Here is a 22,257-nt window from a genome sequence, read left to right as displayed (position 1 = left end):
ATACTATATATCAATATATATTGATAGTATTTAAAGTGGTTCAGCTGCATGATATCACGGTGCTATATTGGGATATTGCAATTTTACTCTTACCCTCTTGGAATGCTGTCTTGAGACTGCTACGTGAAGATACTGATCCAGCCTATTGGAATATGAGAGACCACATGGAAAAGGACCAAGATGCCCCAACCAGTTGCTAGCCTCAGCCACAAAATTTGTGAGTGATACCATCTTGTACCTTACAACCATTAGAGGTTCCACCTAACAGTAACTATGCAAGTGAGACCAGACAGCAAAAGGACTGCCAGGTCAGATCACAGATTCGTGAGTAATAATAATTCACTGAGCTTTTAAGCCACTAAGATTGATAGTAGTCTGCTATAGAGCAAGAGCTAATTGAAGCAGTCATTGATGGTGAGACTGAAGAAAACTAAGGCTGTTAGATGAAGGAACTGGAGAAAAAAATGGAGAGACATATTTTTTTTAACATCTTTATTGGGGTATAATTGCTTTACAATGGTGTGTTAGTTTCTGCTTTAAAACAAAGTGAATCAGTTATACATATACATATGTTCCCATAAGTCTTCCCTCTTGCATCTCCCTCCCTCCCACCCTCCCTATCCCACCCCTCCAGGCTGTCACAAAGCACCGAACCAATATCCCTGTGCCATGCGGCTGCTTCCCACTAGCTATTTACCTTACTACGTTTGTTAGTGTGTATATGTCCATGACTCTCTCTCGCCCTGTCACAGCTCACCCTTCCCCCTCCCCATAACCTCAAGTCCGTTCTCTAGGAGGTCTGCATCTTTATTCCTGCCTTACCCCTAGGTTCTTCATGACATTTTTTTTTCTTAAATTCCATATATATGTGTTAGCATACGGTATTTGTCTTTTTCCTTCCGACTCACTTCACTCCACATGACAGACTCTAGGTCCATCCACCTCATTACAAATAGCTCAATTTCGTTTCTTTTTATGGCTGAGTAATATTCCATTGTGTATATGTGCCACATCTTCTTTACCCATTCATCCGATGATGGGCACTTAGGTTGTTTCCATCTCCGGGCTATTGTGACTAGAGCTGCAATGAACATTTTGGTACATGACTCTTTTTGAATTTTAGTTTTCTCAGGGTACATGCCCAGTAGTGGGATTGCTGGGTCATATGGTAGTTCTATTTGTAGTTTTTTAAGGAACTTCCATACTTTTCTCCATCGTGGCTGTACCAATTCACATTCCCACCAGCAGTGCAACAGTGTTCCCATTTCTCCACACCCTCTCCAGCATTATTGTTTCTAGATTTTTGATGATGACCATTCTGACTGGTGTGAGATAATATCTCATTGTAGTTTTGATTTGCATTTCCCTAATGATTAATGATGTTGAGCATTCTTTCATGTGTTTGTTGCCAATCTGTATCTCTTCTTCGGAGAAATGTCTATTTAGGTCTTCTGCCCATTTTTGGATTGGGTTGTTTGTTTTTTTGTTATTGAGCTGCATGAGCAGCTTGTAAATTTTGGAGATAAATCCTTTGTCAGTTGCTTCATTTGCAAATATATTCTCCCATTCTGAGGGCTGTCTTTTGGTCTTGTTCATGGTTGCCTATTCTGTACAGAAGCTTTTAAATTTCATTAGGTCCCATTTGATTCTTTTTGTTTTTATTTCCATTTCTCTAGGAGGTGGGTCAAAAAGGTTCTAGCTGTGATTTATGTACTAGAGTGTTCTTCCTATGTTTTCCTCTAAGAGTCTGATAGTTTCTGGCCTTACATTTAGGTCTTTAATCCATTTTGAGCTTACTTTTTTGTATGGTGTTAGAGAGTGTTCTAATCTAATACATGTACCTGTCCAGTTTTCCCAGCACCACTTACTGAAGAGGCTGTCCTTTCTCCACTGTGCATTCCTGCCTCCTATATCAAAAATAAGGTACATGTAGAAGTATGAGATTAGATCACTCTATAACACCATACACAACAATAAGCTCAAAATGGATTAAAGACCTAAATGTAAGGCCAGAAACTACCAAACTCTTAGAGGAAAACATAGGCAGAACACTCTATGACATAAATCACAGCAAGATCCTTTCTGATCCACCTCCTAGAGAAATGGAAATAAAAACAAAAATAAACAAATGGGACCTAATGAAACTTCAAAGCTTTTGCACAGCAAAGGAACCCTTAAACAAGACGAAAAGACAACCCTCAGAATGGGAGAAAATATTTGCAAATGAAGCAACTGACAAAGAATTAATTTCCAAAATTTACAAGCAGTTCATGCAGCTCAATAACAAAAAAACAAACAACCCAATCCAAAAGTCAGCAGAAGACATAAATAGACATTTCTGCAAAGAAGATATACAGACTTCCAACAAACACATGAAAGAATGCTCAATATCTTAATTATTAGAGAAATGCAAATCAAAACTACAGTGTGATATCATCTCACACCAGTCAGAATGGCCATCATCAAAAAATCTAGAAACAATAAATGCTGGAGAGGGTGTGGAGAAAAGGGAACACTGCTGCACTGCTCGTGGGAATGTGAATTGGTTCAGCCACTATGAAGAACAATATGGAGGTTCCTTAAAAAACTACAAATAGAACTATCATATGACCCAGCAATCTCACTACTAGACATATACCCTGTGAAAACCAAAATTCAAAAAGAGTCATGTACCAAAATGTTCATTGCAGCTCTATTTACAATAGCCCAGAGATGGAAACAACCTAAGTTCCCTTCATCGGATGAATGGATAAAGAAGATGTGGCACATATATACAATGAAATATTACTCAGCCATAAAAGAAACGACATTGAGTTATTTGTAATGAGGTGGATAGACCTAGAGTCTGTCATGCAGAGTGAAGTAAGTCAGAAAGAGAAAGACAAATACCGTATGCTAACACATATATATGGAATTTAAGAAAAAAAATATCACGAAGAACCTAGGGGTAAGACAGGAATAAAGACACAGACCTACTAGAGAATGGACTTGAGGATATGGGGAGGGGGGAGGGTGAGCTGTGACAAAGCGAGAGAGAGTCATGGACATATATACACTACCAAATGTAAGGTAGATAGTTAGTGGGAAGCAGCCACATAGAACAGGGAGATCAGCTCCGTGCTTTGTGACGGCCTGGAGGGGTGGGATAGGGAGGGTGGGAGGGAGGGAGACACAAGAGGGAAGAGATATGGGAACATATGTATATGTATAACTGATTCACTTTGTTATAAAACAGAAACGAACACACGATTGTAAAGCAATTATACCCCAATAAAGATGTTAAGAAAACAAAAAACAAAGATAAGGTGACCATATGTGCGTGAGTTTATCTCTGGGCTTTCTATCCTGTTCCCTTGTTCTATATTTCTGTTTTTGTGCCAGTATCATACTGTCTTGATTACTGTAGCTTTGTAGTATTGTCTGAAGTCAGGGAGCCTGATTCCTCCAGCTCCACTTTTCGTTCTCAAGATTTCTTTGGTTATTCGGGGTCTTTTTTGTTTCCCTACAAATTGTGACATTTTTTGTTCTAGTTCTGTGAAAATTGCCAGTGGTAGTTTGATAGGGATTGCATTGGATCTGTAGATTGCTTTGGGTAGTAGAATCATTTTCACATTGTTGATTTTTCCAATCTAAGAACATTGTATATCTCTCCATCTATTTATATCAACTTTAATTTCTTTCATCAGTATATTATAATTTTCTGCATACAGGTTTTTGTCTCCTTAGGTAGGGTTATTGCTACATATTTTATTATTTTTGTTGCAATGGTAAATGGAAGTGTTTCTTAATTTCACTTTCAGATTTTTCATCATTAGTGTATTGGAATGCCATAGATTCCTGTGCATTAATTTTGAATCCTGCTACATTATGAAATTCATTGATTAGCTCTAGTAGTTTTCTGGTAGCATCTTTAGGATTCTCTATGTATAGGATCATGTCATCTGCAAACAGTGACAGCTTTACTTCTTCCTTTCCGATTTGGATTCATTTTGTTTCCTTTTCTTCTCTGATTGCTGTGGTTAAAACTTCCAAAACTATGTTGAATAAGAGTGGTGAGAGTGGGCAACCTTGTCTTGTTCCTGATCTTAGTGGGAATGATTTCAGTTTCTCACTACTGAGGACGATGTTGACTGTGGGTTTCTCATATATGGCCCTTATTATGTTGAGGAAAGTTCCCTCTATGCCTACTTTCTGCAGGGTTTTTATGATAAATGGGTGTTGAATTTTGTCAAAAGCTTTCTCTGCATATATTGAGACGATCTCATCGTTTTTCTCCTTCAATTTGTTAATATGGTGTATCACATTGATTGATTTGCATATATTTAAGAATCCTTGCATTCCTGGAATAAACCCCACTTGATCATTGTGTATGATCCTTTTAATGTGCTGTTGGATTCTGTTAGTATTTTGCTGAGGATTTTTGCATCTATGTTCATCAGTGATACTGGCCTGTAGTTTTCTTTCTTTGTGACATCCTTGTCTGGTTTTGGTATCAGGGTGATGGTGGCCTCGTAGAATGAGTTTGGCACTGTTTCTCCCTCTGCTATATTTTGGAAGAGTTTGAGAAAGATCGGTGTTAGCTCTTCTCTAAATGTTTGATAGAATACGCCTGTGAAGCCATCGGGTCCTGGGCTTTTGTTTGTTGGAAAAATTTTAAGCACAGTTTCTGATCTCTTCATATTTTCTATTTCTTCCTGATTCGGTCTTGGCAGGTTGTGCATTTCTAAGAATTTGTCCATTTCTTCCAGGTTGTCCATTTTATTCGCATAGAGTTGCTTGTAGTAATCTCTAATAATCTTCTGTATTTCTGCAGTGTCAGTTGTTAACTTCTTTTTCATTTCTAATTCTATTGATTTGAGTCTTCTCCCTTTTTTCTTGATGAGTCTGTCTAATGGTTTATCAATTTTGTTTATCTTCTCAAAGAGCCAGCATTTAATTTTATTGATCTTTGCTATCATTTCCTTCATTTCTTTTTCATTTATTTCTGATTTGATCTTTATGATTTCTTTCCTTATGCTAACTTCGGCTTTTTTTTTTTTCTTCTTTCTCTAATTGCTTTAGGTGCGAGGTTAGGTTGTTTATTCGAGATGTTTTCTCTTTCTTAAGGTAGGATTTTATTGCTATAAACTTCCCACTTAGAACTGCTTTTGCTTCAGCCCATAGGTTTTGCGTCGTTGTGTCTCCATTTTAATTTGTTTCTAGGTATTTTTTGATTTCCTCTTTGATTTCTTTAGTGATCACTTCGTTATTAAGTCATGTATAGTTTAGCCTCCATGTGTTTGTGTTTTTCACAAACCTTTTCCTGTAATTGATATCTAGTTTCACAGTGTTGTGGTCGGAGAAGATACTTGATATAATTTCAATTTTCTTAAATTTACCAAGGCTTGATTTTTGACCCAAGTTATGATCTACCCTGGAGAATGTTCCATGAGCACTTGAGAAAAATGTGTATTCTATTGTTTTTGCATGGAATGTCCTATAAATATCAATTAAGTCCATCTTGCTTAAGTATCATTTAAAGTTTGTGTTTCCTCATTTATATTCATTTTGGATGATCTGTCCGTTGGTGAAAGTGGGGTGTTAAATTTCCCTACTCTGAATGTGTTACTGTTGATTTCCCCTTTTATGGCTCTTAATATTTGCCTTATGTATTGTGATGCTCCTATCTTTGGTGCATAAATATTTACAATTGTTACATCTTCTTGGATCAATCCCTTGATAATTATGTAGTGTCCTTCTTTGTCTGTTCTAATAGTCTTTATTGTAAAGTCTACTTTGTCTGATATGAGAATTGCTACTCCAGGTTTCTTTTGGTTTCCATTTGCATCAAATAACTTTTTCCATCCCCTTACTTTCAGTCTGTATGTGTCTGTAGGTCTGAAGTAGTTCTCTTGTAGACAGCATAAATATGGGTCTTGTTTTTGTATCCATTCAGCCAGTCTGTGTCTTTTGGTGGGAGCACTTACTCCATTTACATTTAAGGTAATTATCGATATGTATGTTCCTATTCCCATTTTCTAAATTGTTTTGGGTTTGTTATTATAGGTCTTTTCCTTCTTTTGTGTTTCTTACCTAGAGAAGTTCCCTTAGCATTTTTTGTAAAGCTGGTTTTGTGGTGCTGAACTCTCTCAGATTTTGCTTGTCTGTAAAGGTTTTAATTTCTCCATCAAATGTGAATGAGATCCTTGCTGGGTAGAGTAATCTTGGTTGTAGATTTTTCCCTTTCATCACTTTAAATATGTCCTGCCAGTCCCTTCTGGCTTGCAGGGTTTCTGCTGAAAGGTCAGCTGTTAACCTTATGGGGATTCCTTTGTGTGTTATTTATTGTTTTTTGCTTGCTGCTTTAATATGTTTTCTTTGTATTTAATTTTTGACAGTTTGATGAATATGTGTCTTGGTGTGTTTCTCCTTGGATTTATCCTGTATGGGATTCACTGTGCTTCCTGGACCTGATTAACTATTTCCTCTCCATATTAGTGAAGTTTTCAAATGTAATCTCTTCAACTATTTTCGCAGTCCCTTTCTTTTTCTCTTCTTCTTCTTGGTACCCTATAATTCGAATGTTGGTGCATTTAATTTTGTCACAGAGGTCTCTGAGACTGTCCTCAATTCTTTTCATTCTTTTTTCTTTATTTTGCTCTGCAGTAGTTATTTCCACTATTTTATCTTCCAGGTCACTTATCCGTTCTTCTGCCTCTGTTATTCTGCTATTGACCCCTTCTAGAGTATTTTTAATTTTATTTATTGTGTTGTTCATCATTGCTTGTTTCCTCTTTAGTCCTTCTAGGTCCTTGTTAAATGTTTCTTGCATTTTGTCTATTCTATTTCCAAGATTTTGGATCATCTTTGCTATCATTATTCTGAATTCTTTTTCAGGTAGACTGCCTATTTCTTCTTAATTTGTTAGGTCTGCTGGGTTTTTATCTTGCTCCTTCATCTGCTGTGTGTTTTTCTGCTTCTCATTTTGCTTATCTTACTGTGTTTGGGGTCTCGTTTTTGCAGGCTGCAAGTCCATAGTTCCCGTTGTTTTTGGTGTCTGTCCCCAGTGGCTGAAGTTGGTTCAGTGGGTTGTGTAGGCTTCCTTGTGGAGGCGACTAGTGCCTGTGTTCTGGTGGATGAGGCTGGATCTTGTCTTTCTGGTGGGCAGGTCCACGTCTGGTGGTGTGTTTTGAGGTGTCTTTGCCTTTATTATGATTTTAGGCAGCCTCTCTTCTAACGGTTGGTGTTGTGTTCCTGTCTTGCTAGTTGTTTGGCGTAGGATATCTAGCACTGTAACTTGCTGGTCGTTGAGTGAAGCTGGGTGTTGGTGTTGAGATGGAGATCTCTGGGAGATTTTTGCCATTTGATATTACGTGGAGCTGGGAGGTCTCTTGTGGACCAGTGTCCTGAAGTTGGCTCTCCCACCTCAGAGGCACAGCACTGACTACTGGCTGCTGCACCAAGAGCCTTTTATCCACATGGCTTAGAATAAAAGGGAGAAAAAGTAGAAAGAAAGAAAGAGGATAAACTAAAATAAAATAAAGTTTTTAAAATAAAATAAAAAAATAATTATTAAGAAAAAAATGTTTTAAAAGTTAAACACAAACAAACAAACAAACAAAAAACGGATGGACAGAGCCCTAGGACAAATGGTGAAAGCAAAGCTATACAGACAAAATCTCACACAGAAGCCTACACATACACACTCACAAAAAGAGGAAAAGGGGAAAAAATACTAAATCATGCTCTCAAAGTCCACCTCCTCAATTTGGGTTGATTTGTTGTCTATTCAGGTATTCAACCAACGCAGGGTACATCAAGTTGATTGTGCAGATTTAATCTGCTGCTCCTGAGGCTGCTGGGAGAAATTTCCCTTTCTCTACTTTGTTCGCACAGCTCCTGGGGCACAGCTTTTGATTTGGCCCTGCCTCTGTGTGTCGGTTACCGGAGGGCATCTGTTCTTCACTCAGACCAGACGGGGTTAAATTAGCAGTTGATTCGGGGTCTCTGGCTCACTCAGGCTGGGGAGAGGGAGGGACATGGAGCACAGGGCCAGCTTGTGGCAGCAGAGTCCAGCTGCACTTTGCACCAGCCTGAGGCATGCCGTGCATTCTCCCGGGGAAATTGTCCCTGGATCCCAGGACCCTGGCAGTTGTGGGTTGCACAGGCTCCCTGGAAGAGAGGTGTGGATAGCGACCTGTGCTTCCACACAGGCTTCTTGGTGGCGGCAGCAGCAGCCTTAGTGTCTCATACCCATCTCTGTTGTCTGCACTGACAGCCGCAGCTTGCGCCCGTCTCTGGAGCTCCTTTAAGCAGTGCTCTTAATCCCCTCTCCTCTCACACCAGGAAACAAAGAGGGACGAAAAAGTCTCTTGCCTATTCGGCAGCTCCAGACCTTTCCCCGGATTCCCTCCCAGCTAGCCGTTGTGCACTAACGCCTTCAGGCTGTGTTCATGCTGCCTCTCCTCTACCTGCGATCCGACCAAAGCCCGAGCCTCAGTTCCCAGCCCACGCCCACCCCGGAGATTGAGCAGACAAGCCTCTCGGACTGGTGAGTGCTGGTCGGCACCGATCCTCTGTGCGGGAATCTCTCCACTTTGCCCTCTGCACCCCTGTTGCTGTGATCTCCTCTGCAGCTCCGAAACATCCCCCGACTGCCACCCACAGTCTCCAACTGCGAGGGGGCTTCCTAGTGTGTGGAAACATTTCCTCCTTCACAGCTTCCTCCCACTGGTGCAGATCTCTGTTTTTATTTCTTTTGCCCTACCCAGGTACATGGGGAGTTTCTTGCCTTTTGGAAGGTCTGAGGTCTTCTGCCAGCATTCAGTAAGTTTTCTGTAGGAGTTGTTCCACGTGTAGATGTTTTTCTGATGTATCTGTGGGGAGGTAGGTGATCTCTGTCTTACTCTTCCACCTTTCCCCCCCTCCCTCCTATTTCATTCTTTTTAATGTCTGAGTAATATTCCATTGTATATGCATAACACATCTTCTTTATCCATTCCTCTGTCGAAGGACATTTAGGATACTTACATGTCGTGACTATTGTAAATAGTGATAAAATGAACATTAGGGTGCATGTGTATTTTCGAATTATGCTTTTCTCCAGGTATATGCCTAGGAATGGAATTGCTGGATCATATGATAGCTCTATTTTTATTTTTTATTTTTATTTTTTTTTTTGCGGTACATGGGCCTCTCACTGTTGTGGTCTCTCCCGTTGCGGAGCACAGGCTCCTGACGCGCAGGCTCAGCGGCCATGGCTCACGGGCCCAGCTGCTCTGTGGCATGTGGGATCTTCCCGGACCGGGGCACGAACCCACGTCCCCTGCATCGGCAAGCGGACTCTCAACCACTGTGCCACCAGGGAAGCCCTATTTTTATTTTTTAAAGAATCTTCATACTGTTCTCCATAGTGTTTGCACCAATTTACATTCCCAATATCAGTGTAAGAGGGTTCCTTTTTCTCCACACCCTCTCCAGCATTTATTGTTTGTAGACTTTTTGATGATGGCCATTATGACTGGATCAGGTGATACCTCATTGTAGTTTTTATTTGCATTTCTCTGATAATTAGCAATGTTGAGCAACTTCTCATGTGCCTGTTGGCCATCTCTGTGTCTTTGGAGAAATGTCTATTTAGATCTTCCACCCATTTTTGATTGGTTTGTTTGTTTCTTTCTTTCTTTTTTTTTTTTTTTTGGTATTGTACTGCATGAACCGTTTGTATATTTTGGAGGTTAATTCCTTGTTGGTTGCTTCATTTGCAAACATATTCTCCCATTCTGTGGTTTGCCTTTTCATTTTATTTATGGTTTCCTTTGGTGTGCAAAGGATTTTAAGTTTACTTAGGTCCCATTTGTTTATTTTCATTTTTATTTTCATTACTCTAATAAGTGGATACAAAAACATCTTGCTGCAATGTATGTCAAAGAGTGTTCTGCCTATCTTTTCCTCTAAGAGTTTTAGAGTAACTGGTCTTACATTTAGATCTTTAATCCATTTTGAGTTTACTGTTGTATATGATGTTAGAGAATGTTCTAATTTCATTCTTTTACATGTATCTGTCCAATTTCCCCAGCACCACTTGTTGAAGAGACTGTCATTTCTCCACTGTATATATTCTTGCATCCTTTGTTGTAAATTAATTAACCATAGGTCCCTGGGTTTATTTCTGGGCTTTCTAACCTCTTCCATTGATCAATATTTCTGTATTTGTGGCAGTACTATACTGTTTTGATTACTCTAGCTTTGTATTGTATATAATAATATAGCTAGAAGTCAGGGAGCCTGATTCCTCCAGCTTCGTTTTTCTTTCTCAGGACTGATTTGGCTATTTGGGATTTTTTATGTTTCCATACAAATTTAAAGATTTTTTATTCTAGTTCTGAGAAAATGTAAGGCCTGTGTTTCCTTACTGATCTTCTGTCTGGATGATCTGTCCATTGATGTAAGTGGTGTATTAATGTGCCCCACTATTAATGTGTTACTGTTGATTTCTCCTTTTATGGCTGTTAGTATTTGCCTTATATATTGAAGTGCTCCTATGTTGGGTATATATATGTTTACGATTGTCATATTTTCTTGGTTTGATTCCTTGATCATTATGTAGTGTCCTTCTTTGTCTCTTGTAACACTTTATTTTGAAGTTTAGTTTGTCTGATATAAGTATTGTTACTCCAGCTTGCTTTTGATTTCCATTTGCATGAAATACCTTTTTCCATGTGCTCACTTTCAGTCTGTGTGTGTCCCTAGATCTGAAGTGGTCTCTTGAAGACAGTATATATACCAGTCTTTTTTGTATCCATTCAGTCAGTCTATGTCTTTTGGTTGGAGCATTTAGTCCATTTACATTTAAGTCAATTATCAGTATGCATGTTCTTATTGCCATTTTTTTAAATGTTTAGGATTTGATTTTGTAGGGCTTTTTTCCTCCTTTCCTCTTTTGTTCTCTTCTCTTGTGATTTGATGACTATCTTTAGAGTTGTGTTTGAATTGTTTTTTCTTTTTTGTATGTGTATCTATTGTAGATTTTTGGTTTGTGGTTACCATGAGGTTTTTATATAGCAGTCTGTATATATACAAGACTGTTTTAAGTTGATGGTCTCTTAATTTCAAATGCATTTCCAATATCCTGCATTTGTACTCTCCTCTTTTTATGATTGCTGATTTTGATATGATATTTCGGTGTGGATAATTTCCTACTTTTACTGTATGTTTGCCTTTACTGGTGAGCTTTCCCATTCATAATTTTCCTGTTTCTAGTTGTGGGCTTTTCTTTTCTGCCTAGAGACTTCCTTTAGCATTTGTTGTAAAGCTGGTTTTCTGGTGCTGAATTCTCTTAGATTTTGCTTGTCTATAAAGCTTTTGATTTCTCTGTCAAAACTGAATGAAAGCCTTGCTGTGTAGAGTATTCTTGGTTGTAGGTTTGTCCCTTTCATCACTTTAAATATATCGTACCACTTCCTTCTGGCCTACAGAGTTTCTTCTGAAAAATTAGCTGATAACTGTATGGGTTTCCCTTGTTTGTTATTTTTCCCTTGTTGTTTTTAATATGTTCTCTTTGTCTTCAGTTTTTGTGAATTTGATTACTATGTGTCTTGTCATGTTTCTTCTTAGGTTTAGCCTATATGGAACTCTGCACTTCCTGGAAGTGAGTGTTTCCTTTCCCATATTAAGGATTTTTGGCTATTACCTCCTCAAATATTTTCTCAGGCCCTTTCTCCTCTTCTCCTTCTGGGACCCCTATACTGTGAATGTTGGTGTGTTTAATGTTATTCCAGAGGTGTCTTAGACCATCCTCATTTCTTTTCATGCTTTTTTCTTTATTCTCTTCTGCAGCAGTGATTTCCACCACTCTGTCTTCCAGATCACTTATTTGCTCTTCTGCATTGTTCATCTCTGTTCTTTACTTCTAGCTCTTTGTTAAATATTTCTTGCATCTTATCGGTCTGCATCTCCATTCTTTTTCTGAGATCTTGGATAATCTTTACTATTATTACTCTGAATTATTTTTCAGGCAGATTTCTTGTCTCTGCTTCACTTAGTTGTTTTTCTGGGGTTTTATCTTGTTCCTTCATCTGGGATATATTTCTCTGTCATCTCATTTTGTCTAACTTTCTGTGTTTGTGGTCTCCATTTCTCAGGCTACAGGTTTGTAGTTCCTCTTGCTTCTGGTGTCTGCCTCTGGCAGGTGAGATTGGTCCAGGAGCTTGTGCAGACTTCCTAGTGGGAGGGACTAGTGCCTGCTCACGGATGAGTGGAGCTGGGTCTTGTCCCTCTGATGGTCAGGGCCATGTCAAGGAGTATCTTTAGAGGTGGCTGTACCCTCAGAACAACTTTAGGCAGCCTGTCTTCTGGGATAAGTAGGAGCAGACCCATTCCTGAGCAATATTATTCACAGAGTTTTTAGCTCCAGAAGAGTAGCATAAGCAAATAGTGCGATCCACAATCTTATTTTTAACTGAGCTGTCTTATTTCTCTTGCTCCCCTTTCCATTCTTGTGCCATGAGTGATGAAGTCTTTTGTCTCTGACAAAGGAGTTTCACATCTTCTGCCAGTATCTGATTTTAAGACCTTACCTAATGGCACAGTAATACAGAAAGCATGGGTGGCAGAGGTAGATCCATGCTGCACTCCAGCCTGCTCTTCCCTCCGTGTTCTCTCTGCCCCTTTAAATGATTTTTATCTGCTACATATACCTCTCAGAATTCTCTAATGAGAAATTACCATAAATGCAAAAATTTCTCCTTTAAAGCTAAAATGTATTACCTCAGTATCTTTCCTCACAAGTGGGCAAAAATAGCTCAGTTATTTTTTTTTTTTTTATTTTTCAAATTGTACTTGTAAATATATGTGTCTTAAAATTTACGATGGTTTAAAGGGGTATAAGAAATTAAACAACACTGTTAAACTAAAATACTTATAAAAAGAAATTCTAAGCAGCTTGGATATATGCCTTTGATGATTTTACACTGTTCACTCTTGTGAGCACTAATCTAAGGCTATATTTGAGACTAAGCTACAAATATGCTGCTTCCCATAACTGTTTACAATTGGGCTTTGCTCTGTGCTACATCCCTTCTTATGTACTCTTACTACACTGGTGTTTTAATTCTCAGAAGTACACATGAAGGCAGAAATGTATAGGCCTTTCAATTTACTAAATTACTGTACTCAGCCTCACTATATAAGTGAGGGTATTGATGCATAGAAACTTATTGATGTAGCAAAAACATTTTCCCCCTGTATGTGCTGAACATTTGAAACTACTGCAAATTACAGTTAAATAGAAAAACAAAGAAATGCAAAAAAAATTATCGAGTCCCAACACTATTTCATCTTTAGTGCTGCACCTCTAAACCCAGTTCCCATTATGCTCTAAAATCTGAGTGGTTTATAGAAAAATTTATAGTTAAAAATAGTGAAGGTAACTTGGCATTTTCTCTCTTTCTCCTCATAAATCACTGTAAAAAATGAGAAGAGTGAGAAACAGAAGAAAAAGAAAAACTTTATCTACAATGGTACTAAGAGATACCTCAAGCTCCAAATGACATAACAAGAGAAAGACTGCCCAAATAATGGTGGTCAAATAGAACTGAGGGGCTACAAGGAAACAGACTGCCTGTGGCTCAGTAAAACCTGGCAAGTAAGTGGTATAGCCTGAAATACAAAACCAGTGATGACTTGTTTGATACAACAGAAAAAGTGTTCAAAGGTACTAGCTGAAGCTTTCTTAGACTCCATTAAGCATAAAGTCTTAAGAAGCTATGGAGATGAGGCTGAATCAGAATTAATGTAAACTTGTAACATTTAGAAGAAATTAACTATCAGTTGGTCAGGGAAAAAATAAAGACTCCACCTGTCCTGATTCTAGTTTCCTGAGTCTAAAAAAATCACACTCTCATAACAGCCTTTTGACATTAGGAGAATATCTGACAGTTTAGAACATCTTTTTATTCCCTTCCTCATATAAGCTTCCTAAATAGAGCCATTCCACGAATAATGCAACACATAAAGAGTTGAATAAAATAAGTATGTAATGATCAAATACATTGCCATTAATTGTAAAAGGAAGAATTTAATAAAGAAAATACTTTTCTAAGGTAGGAGCACACACAGATATAAAAGAACACACTGAGGATCTTCAAGATGGCAGATGAGTAAGACGTGGAGATTCCCTTCTCCTCACAAGTACATCAAAAATACATCTACATGTGGAACAACTCATACAGAACACCAACTGAATGCTGGCAGAAAACTTCATACTTCCCAAAAGGCAAGAAAATCCACACATACCTGAGTAGGGAAAAAGAAAAAAAAAACAGAGACAAAAAATAGGGATGGAACTGCACTGCTGAGAGGAAGCTGTGAAAGAGGAAAAGTTTCCACACACTAAGAATCCCCTTCACTTGTGGAAATGAGGGGTGGGTGGGGAGAAAGCTTTGGAGCAAAGGAGGAGAGTGCAGCAACAGAGGTGCAGAGGGCAAAGTGGAGAGATTCCCACACAGAGGATTGGTACCAACCAGCACTCACCAGCCTGAGAGGCTTCCCTGCTCTCCCACCAGGGTGGGTGGGGGCCTGGAGCTGAATCTCAGGCTTCGAAGGTCAGACCAGAGGGAAAGGACTGGGGTTGGCTGCATGAAGACAGCCTGAGGGGGCCTAGCACACCACAGCTAGACTGCAGGGAACCCGGGAAAAAGTCCGGAAATTCCAAAGAGTCAAGAGACCATTGTTTGGGGGTGCATGAGGAAAGATTCAGAACACCACCTAAACGAGTTTCAGAGCCCAGCGCGATACACAGCTGTCAGTGTAGACTACACAGACAGGCATGAAATGTTAAAGCTGCTGTTGCAGCCACAAATAATCCTGTGTGCAAGCATAGGTCACTATCCACACCACCCCTCCCAGGAGCCTCTGCAGCCCACCACTGCCAGGGTCCTGGGAAAAAGGGAAAAAATCCCCTCAAGAATACATGGCATGCTTCAGGCAGTTGCAATGTCATGATGGCTTCCGCCGCCTCAGGCTCACCCTGGATTCCATACCCATCCGTGCCCCCAGCCTGAGTGAGCTAGAGCTCCCTAATCAGCGGCTCCTTCAACCCTCTCCTGTCTGGGCAAAGAACAGACACCACAGGGTGACCTACATGCTGCGGCATGGCCAGATCCAAAGCTGAACCCCGGGAGCTGTGCGAACAGGGAAGAGAAAGGGAAATTTCTCTGTGCAGCCTCAGGAGAAGTGGATTAAATCCCCACAGTCAATTTGATGTACCCTGCATTGGTGGAATACCTGAATAAACAACGAATCATCCCAAGCTGAGGCAGTGGAATTTAGGAGCAACTGTAGACTTGGGGTTTGCTGCCTGCCACTGAATAGATTCTGATTTTTATGTTTATCTTAGCATAGGTTTTAGTGTTTGTTATCATTGTTGGATTTCTTTATTGGGTTGGTTGCTCTCTTCTTTTTTATTTATTACTTTTTAATTTTTTAATTTAATAATATTTTAAAATTTATTTTAATAAATTTATTTTATTTTATTTATGTTTTCTTTCTTTTTTTATCTCTCTTTTCTTCTGAGCCGTGTGGCTGATGGGATCTTGGTGTGCTGACTCAGTGCCAGGCCTGAGCCTCTGAGGTGGGAGAGCCAAGTTCAGGACATTGGATCACCAGAGACCTTCTGGCCACAGGTAATATCAATCAGGAATGGTTCTCCCAGAGACCTCCGTCTCAATGCTAAGACCAGCTCCACTCAACAGTCAGCAAGCTTCAGTGCTGGAAACCCCATACCAAACAACTAGCAAGAAAGGAACACAACCCCACCCATAAGCAGACAGGCTACCTAAAACCATAATAAGTTCAGAGACACCCCAAAACACACCACTGGACGCAGCCCTGCTTACAAGAAAGAAAAAATCAAGCCTCATCCTCCAGAACACAGGCACCAGCCTCCTCCAACAGGAAGCTTACACATCCCTCTGAACCAACCTTATCCACTGGGGGCAGACATCAAAAACAATGGGAACTACTAACCTGCAGCTTGTGTAAAGGAGACCACAAACACAATAAGTGAAGATAAATGAGAAGACAGAGAAATATGCAGCACATGAAGGAGCAAAATAAAAACACACCAGACCAAATGAAGAGGAGATAACCAGTCTACCTGAAAAACAATTCAGAGTAATGATAGTAAAGATGATCAAAACTCTTGGAAATAAAATGGAGGAAATATAAGAAACGTTTAAAAAGGACCTAGAAGAACTAAAGAGCAAGCAAACAATGGTGAACAACATAATAAATGAAACTTAAAATTCTCTAGAAAGAATCAATAGCAGAATAACTAAGGCAGAAGGATGGATAAGTGACCTGGAAGATAAAATAGAGGAAATAACTACTGCAGAGCAGAATAAAGAAAAAAGAATGAAATGAACTGAGGACAGTCTCAGAGACCTTGGGGACAATATTAAATGCACTAACTTTCTAATTACAAGGGTCCAAGAAGAAGAAGAGAAAAAGAAAGGGACTGAGAAAACATTTGAGGAGATTATGGTTGAAAAATTCCCCAGTGTGGGAAAGAAAATAGTCAGTCAAGTCCAGGAAGCACAGAGAGTCCCATACAGGAAAAATCCAAGGAGAAACATGCCAAGACACATATGAATCAAACTATCAAATATTAAATACAAAGAAAAACTATTAAAAGCAGCAAAGGAAAAGCAACAAATAATATAAAAGGGAATTCCCATAGGGTTAACAGCAGATATTTCAGCAGCAACACTGCAAGCCAGAAGGATGTGCCAGGACTTATTTAAAATGATGAAATGGAAAAACCTACAACCAAAATTACTGTACCCAGCAAAGATCTCCTTCACATTTGATGGAGAAATTAAAACATTTACAGACAAGCAAAAGCTAAGAGAATTCAGCACCACAAAAGCAGCTTTACAACAAATGCTAAAGGAAGTTCTCTAGGCAGGAAACACAAGAAAAGGAAAAGACCTACAATAACAAATGCAAAATAATTAAGAAAATAGTAATAGGAACAAACATATTGATAATTACCTTAAATGCAAATGGATGAAATGTTCCAATCAAAAGACATAGACTTGCTGAATGGATACCAAAAAAAAAAAAAAAAAAAACCCCTGTATATATGCTGTCTATAAAAGACCTACTTCAGACCTAGGGACACATACAGACTGAAACTGAGGGGATGAAAAAAGATATTCCATGAAAATGAAAATCAAAATAAAGCTGGAGTAGCAATTCACATATCAGATAAAACAGACTTTAAAATAAAGACTATAACAAGAGACAAAGAAGGACACTACATAATGTTCAAGGGATCAATCCAAGAAGCAGATATAACAATTGTAAATATCTCTGCACCCAAAAAAGGAACACCGCAATACATAAAGCAAATGGTAGCAGCCTAAAAAGGGGAAATTGAGAGTAACACAATCATAGTAGGGGACTTTAACACACCACTTTCACCAATGGACAAAATGAAAATAAATAAGGAAATACAACCTTTAAAATAAATAAGGAAACACAACCTTTAAATGACACATTGAACAAGATGGACGTAATTGATATTTACAGGATATTCCATCCAAAAACAAGAGGATACACTTTCTTTTCAAGTGCTCATGAACATTCTTTGGGATATATCACATCTTGGGACACAAATCAAGCCTCGGTAAGTTTAAGAAAATTGAAATCATATCATGTACCTTCTCCGACCACAACACTAGGAGAGTAGATATCAATTATGGGAAATATAACTGTAAAAAATACAAACACATGTATGCTAAACAATACACTATTAAATAACCAAGAAATTACTGAAGAGATCAAAGAGGAAATAAAATAATACCTGGAAACAAATGACAATGAAAACAAGATAATCAAAAACCTATGGGAGGGCTTCCCTGATGGTGCAGTGGTTGAGAGTCCTCCTGCTGATGCAGGGGACACGGGTTCGTGCCCTGGTCCAGGAAGATCCCATATGCCACAGAGCGGCTAGGCCCGTGAGCCATGGCCACTGAGCCTGCGCGTCCGGAGCCTGTGCTTCACAACAGGAGAGGCCACAACAGTGAGAGGCCCGTGTACTGCAAAAAAAAGAAACAAACAACAACAACAACAACAAAAACCCTATGGGATTCAGCAAAAGCAGTTCTAAGAGGGAATTTTATAGCAATATAATCCTACCTCAAGAAACAAGAATAATCTCAAATAACCAATCTAACCTTACACCTAAGCAATTAGAGAAAGAAGAGCAAACAAAACCCAAAGTTAGCAGACGGAAAGAAATCATAAAAATTAGATCAGAAATATATGAAAAAGAAATGAAGGATACAGTAACAAAGATCAATAAAACTAAAACCTGGTTCTTTGAGAAGATAAACAAACTTGATAAACCATGAGCCAGACTCATCAAGAAAAAAATGAAGAAGACTCAGATCAACAGAATTAGAAATGAAAAAGGAGAAGCAACAATAGACACTGCTGAATTACAAAGGATCATGACAGATTACTACAAACAACTATATGGCAATAAAATGGACCACCTGGAAGAAAAGGGCAAATTCTTAGAAAAGCACAACCTTCCGAGACTGAATCAGGAAGACATAGAAAATATGAACAGACCAATCACAAGCGCTGAAATTGAAAATGTGATTAAAAATCTTCCAACAAACAAAAGCCCAGGACCAGATGTCTTCTCAGGAGAATTCTATCAAAAATTTAGAGAAGAGCTAACACCTATCCTTCTCAAAACCTTCTAAAATACAGCAGAGGGAGGAACACTCCCAAACTCATGCTACGAGACCACCATCACCCTGATAGCGAAACTAGACAAAGATGTCACAAAGGAAGAAAGCTACAGGGCAATATCACATATAAACATAGATGTCAAAATCCTCAAAAAATAATAGCAAACAGAATCTAACAGCACATTAAAGGGATCATACACCATGATCAAGTGGGGTCTAACCCAGGAATGCAAGGATTCTACAATATACACCAATCAATCAATGTGATACACCATATTAACAAACTGAATGATACAAAACATATGTTAATCTCAGTAGATGCAGAAAAAGCTTTTGACAATATTCAACACTAATTTATGATAAAAACCCTCAGAAAGTAGGCATAGAGGGAACTTACATCAACATAATAATGGCCATATATGACAAAGCTACAGCCAACATTTTTCTCAATGGTGAAAAACTGAAACCATTTTCACTAAGATCAGGAGCAAGACAAGGTTACCCACTCTCACCACTATTATTCAACATAGTTTTGGAAGTTTTAGCCACACCAAACAGAGAAGAAAAGGAAATAAAAGGAATCCAAATTGAAAAAGAAGAAGTAAAACTGTCACTGTTTGTAGAGGATATGATACTATACATAGAGAAACCTAAAGATGCTACCAGAAAACTACTAGAGCTTATCAATGAATTTGGTAAAGTAGCAGGATACAAAATAAATGCACAGAAATCTCTTACATTCCTACACAGTAATGATGAAAATTCTGAAAGAGATAAAGGAAACACTCCCATTTACCATTGCATAACCTTCCTAAGGAGACAAAAGACCTGTATGCAGAAAACTATAAGACACTGATTAAATAAATTATATGTCATCCAAACAGATGGAGAAATATACCATGTTCTTGCATTGGAAGAATCAACATTGTGAAAATGACTATACTACCTAAAGCAATCTATAGGTACAAAGCAATCCCTGTCAAACTACCAAGGGCATTTTTCACAGAACTAGAAGAAATAAATTTAAAATTTGTATGGAAACACAGTAGACCCCAAATAGCAAAAGCAATCTTGAGAAAGAAAAACGGAGTTGGAGGAATCAGGCTCCCTGACTTCAGACTATACTACTAAGTTTCAGTAATCAAGACAGTGTGGTACTGGCACAAAAACAGAAATATAGATCAATGGAACAGAATAGGAAGTCCAGAGATAAACCCACACACATATGGTCACCTTATAATTGATAAAGGAGGCAAGAATATACAATGGAGTTCAGACAGCCTCTTCAATAATTGGTGCTTTGAAAACTGGACAGCTACATGTAAAAGAATGAAATTAGAATACTCCTTAACACCATACACAAAAATAAACTCAAAATGGATCAAAGACCTAAATGTAAGGCCAGACACTATAAACGTCTTAGAGGAAAACATAGCCAAAACACTCTTTGACATAAATCACAGCAAGATCCTTTTTGACCCACCTCGTAAAGAAAGGGAAATGAAAACAAAAATAAACCAATTGGACCTAATGAAACTTTTAAGCTTTTCCACACAAAGTAAACCATAAACAAGATAAAAAGACAACCCTCAGAATGAGAGAACATATTTGCAAATGAAGCAACTGACAAAGGATTAATCTCCAAAACATACAAGCAGCACATGCACCTCAATATCAAAAACACAAACAACCTAATCCAAAAACGGGCCAAAGACCTAAATAGAAATTTCTTCAAAGAAAATATACAGATTGACAACAAACACATTAAAGCATGGTCAGCATCACTAATCAGTAGAGAATGCAAATCAAAACTACAATGAGTTATCACCTCACACTAGTAAGAATGGCCATCATTAAAAAGTCTACAAACAATAAATGCTGGAGACAGTGTGGAGAAAATGGTATCCTCTTGCACTGTTTGTTGGAATATATATTTATACAGCCACTATGGAGAACAGTCTGCAGGTTCCTTAAAAAGTTAAAAATAGAACTATCATATGACCAAGCAATCCCACTACTGGGCATATACTCTGAGAAAACCGTAATTCAAAAAAAGTCATGTGCCACAATGTTCATTGCGGCTCTATTTACAATAGCCAGGACATGGAAGCAACAGAAGTGTCCATCAACAGATGCATGGTTAAAAATATGTGGCACATATGTACAGTGGAATATTACTTAGCCATAAAAAGAAACAAAATTGAGTTATTTGTAGTGAGGTGGATGGACCTAGAGACTGTCATATGGAGTGAAGTAAGTCAGAAGGAGAAAAACAAATACTGTATGCTAACAGATATATACAGAATCTAAAAAAAAAATGTTTCTGAAGAACCTAGGGGCAGGCAGGACAGGAATAAAGACGTATATGTAGAGAATGGACTTGAGCATACAGCGAGAAGAATGGATAATTTGGGAGGAAGTGAGAGAGTGGCATTGACATATATACACTAGCAAATGCAAAATAGATAGCTAGTGGGAAGCAGCTGCATAGAACAGGGGGATCAGCTCCATCCTTTGTGACCACTTATAGGGGTGGGATAGGGAGGGTAGGAGGGAGATGCAAGAGGGAGTGGATATGTGGATATATGTATACGTATAGCTGATTCCCTTTGTTATATTGTGGAAACTAACACAACAGCTTAAGGCAGTTATACTCCAATAAAGATGTTAAAAAAAGAATAAAAGAACACACTTAGGTGGCTTCCATATCTTAGCAACTGTGAATAATGCTACTCTGAACATTGGGATTCATGTATCTTTTCAAATTAGTGTTTTTTTTCGAGTTTTGTGGTTTTATTAACACAAACACAATGTGCACCATGAGCTGTCTATTCATTTTCTTCACTGTCCAGCCTGGTATTGGCATTGGTGACTCTGATGGACAGCTGGGGTGCTCTTTCTGCAATGGTTTTGTGGTTCTTGGATAAGATATTGTGAATAATTTCAGCACAGTAAGATTTGTTGCACATCAGCAGCACTTCATGCTCCTTGATGCTGTGGACCAGGAACTTCCAGAAGCTGCTGGGCAGAATGTGTTTGTTTTCTTGTTGCTCCCGTAACTGATGTTGGGCATCAAGATCTGGCCCTTGAATCTCCTTCACACCCTGTTGTCAATGCCTCTGGGTTTCTGTCGGTTCCACTTTATTTTGATATATCAGTCTGACTGGTGCTGGATGAACTTCTTGGTCCTCCTTTTGATGATCCTGGGCTTCACGAGGGATCTGAGAGCAGCCATGATGCTGAGTAGAAGATGGCTTCCACCCCCATAGGGAGTTCCGCGGAAGAGAGGGGTTCAAATTAGTGTTTCTGTTTCTTTCAGATATAAACCAAGGAGTGTGATTGTTGGGTAATATGGCAGTTCTATTTATAATTTTTTGAGAAACCTCTGTACTGTTTTACACAGTGGTTACACCAACTTTCATTGACAGCAACAGTGTACAAATGTTCCCTTTTCTCCACATATTCTCCACCATTTGTTATTTGTGTTCTTTTTGATGATAGCCATTCTGGCAGG

The 22,257-nt window shown here is 38.6% G+C and overlaps 1 pseudogene; it reads right to left on the bottom strand.

Moving 5' to 3' along the window:
• Window positions 1-21,571: 21,571 nt before the first annotated feature.
• Window positions 21,572-21,978, bottom strand: LOC113609112 (60S ribosomal protein L32 pseudogene; annotated as a pseudogene).
• Window positions 21,979-22,257: the final 279 nt, after the last annotated feature.

The sequence above is a fragment of the Aethalodelphis obliquidens genome, unplaced genomic scaffold (assembly GCF_003676395.1).
Source record: "Aethalodelphis obliquidens isolate GAN/ISIS:26980383/991018 unplaced genomic scaffold, ASM367639v1 scaffold54, whole genome shotgun sequence".
In the NCBI taxonomy this organism is placed as follows: Eukaryota; Metazoa; Chordata; class Mammalia; order Artiodactyla; family Delphinidae; genus Aethalodelphis; species Aethalodelphis obliquidens.
Note: the sequence above shows the minus strand (reverse complement) of the source record. Positions and strands in the feature narration are given on the sequence as shown.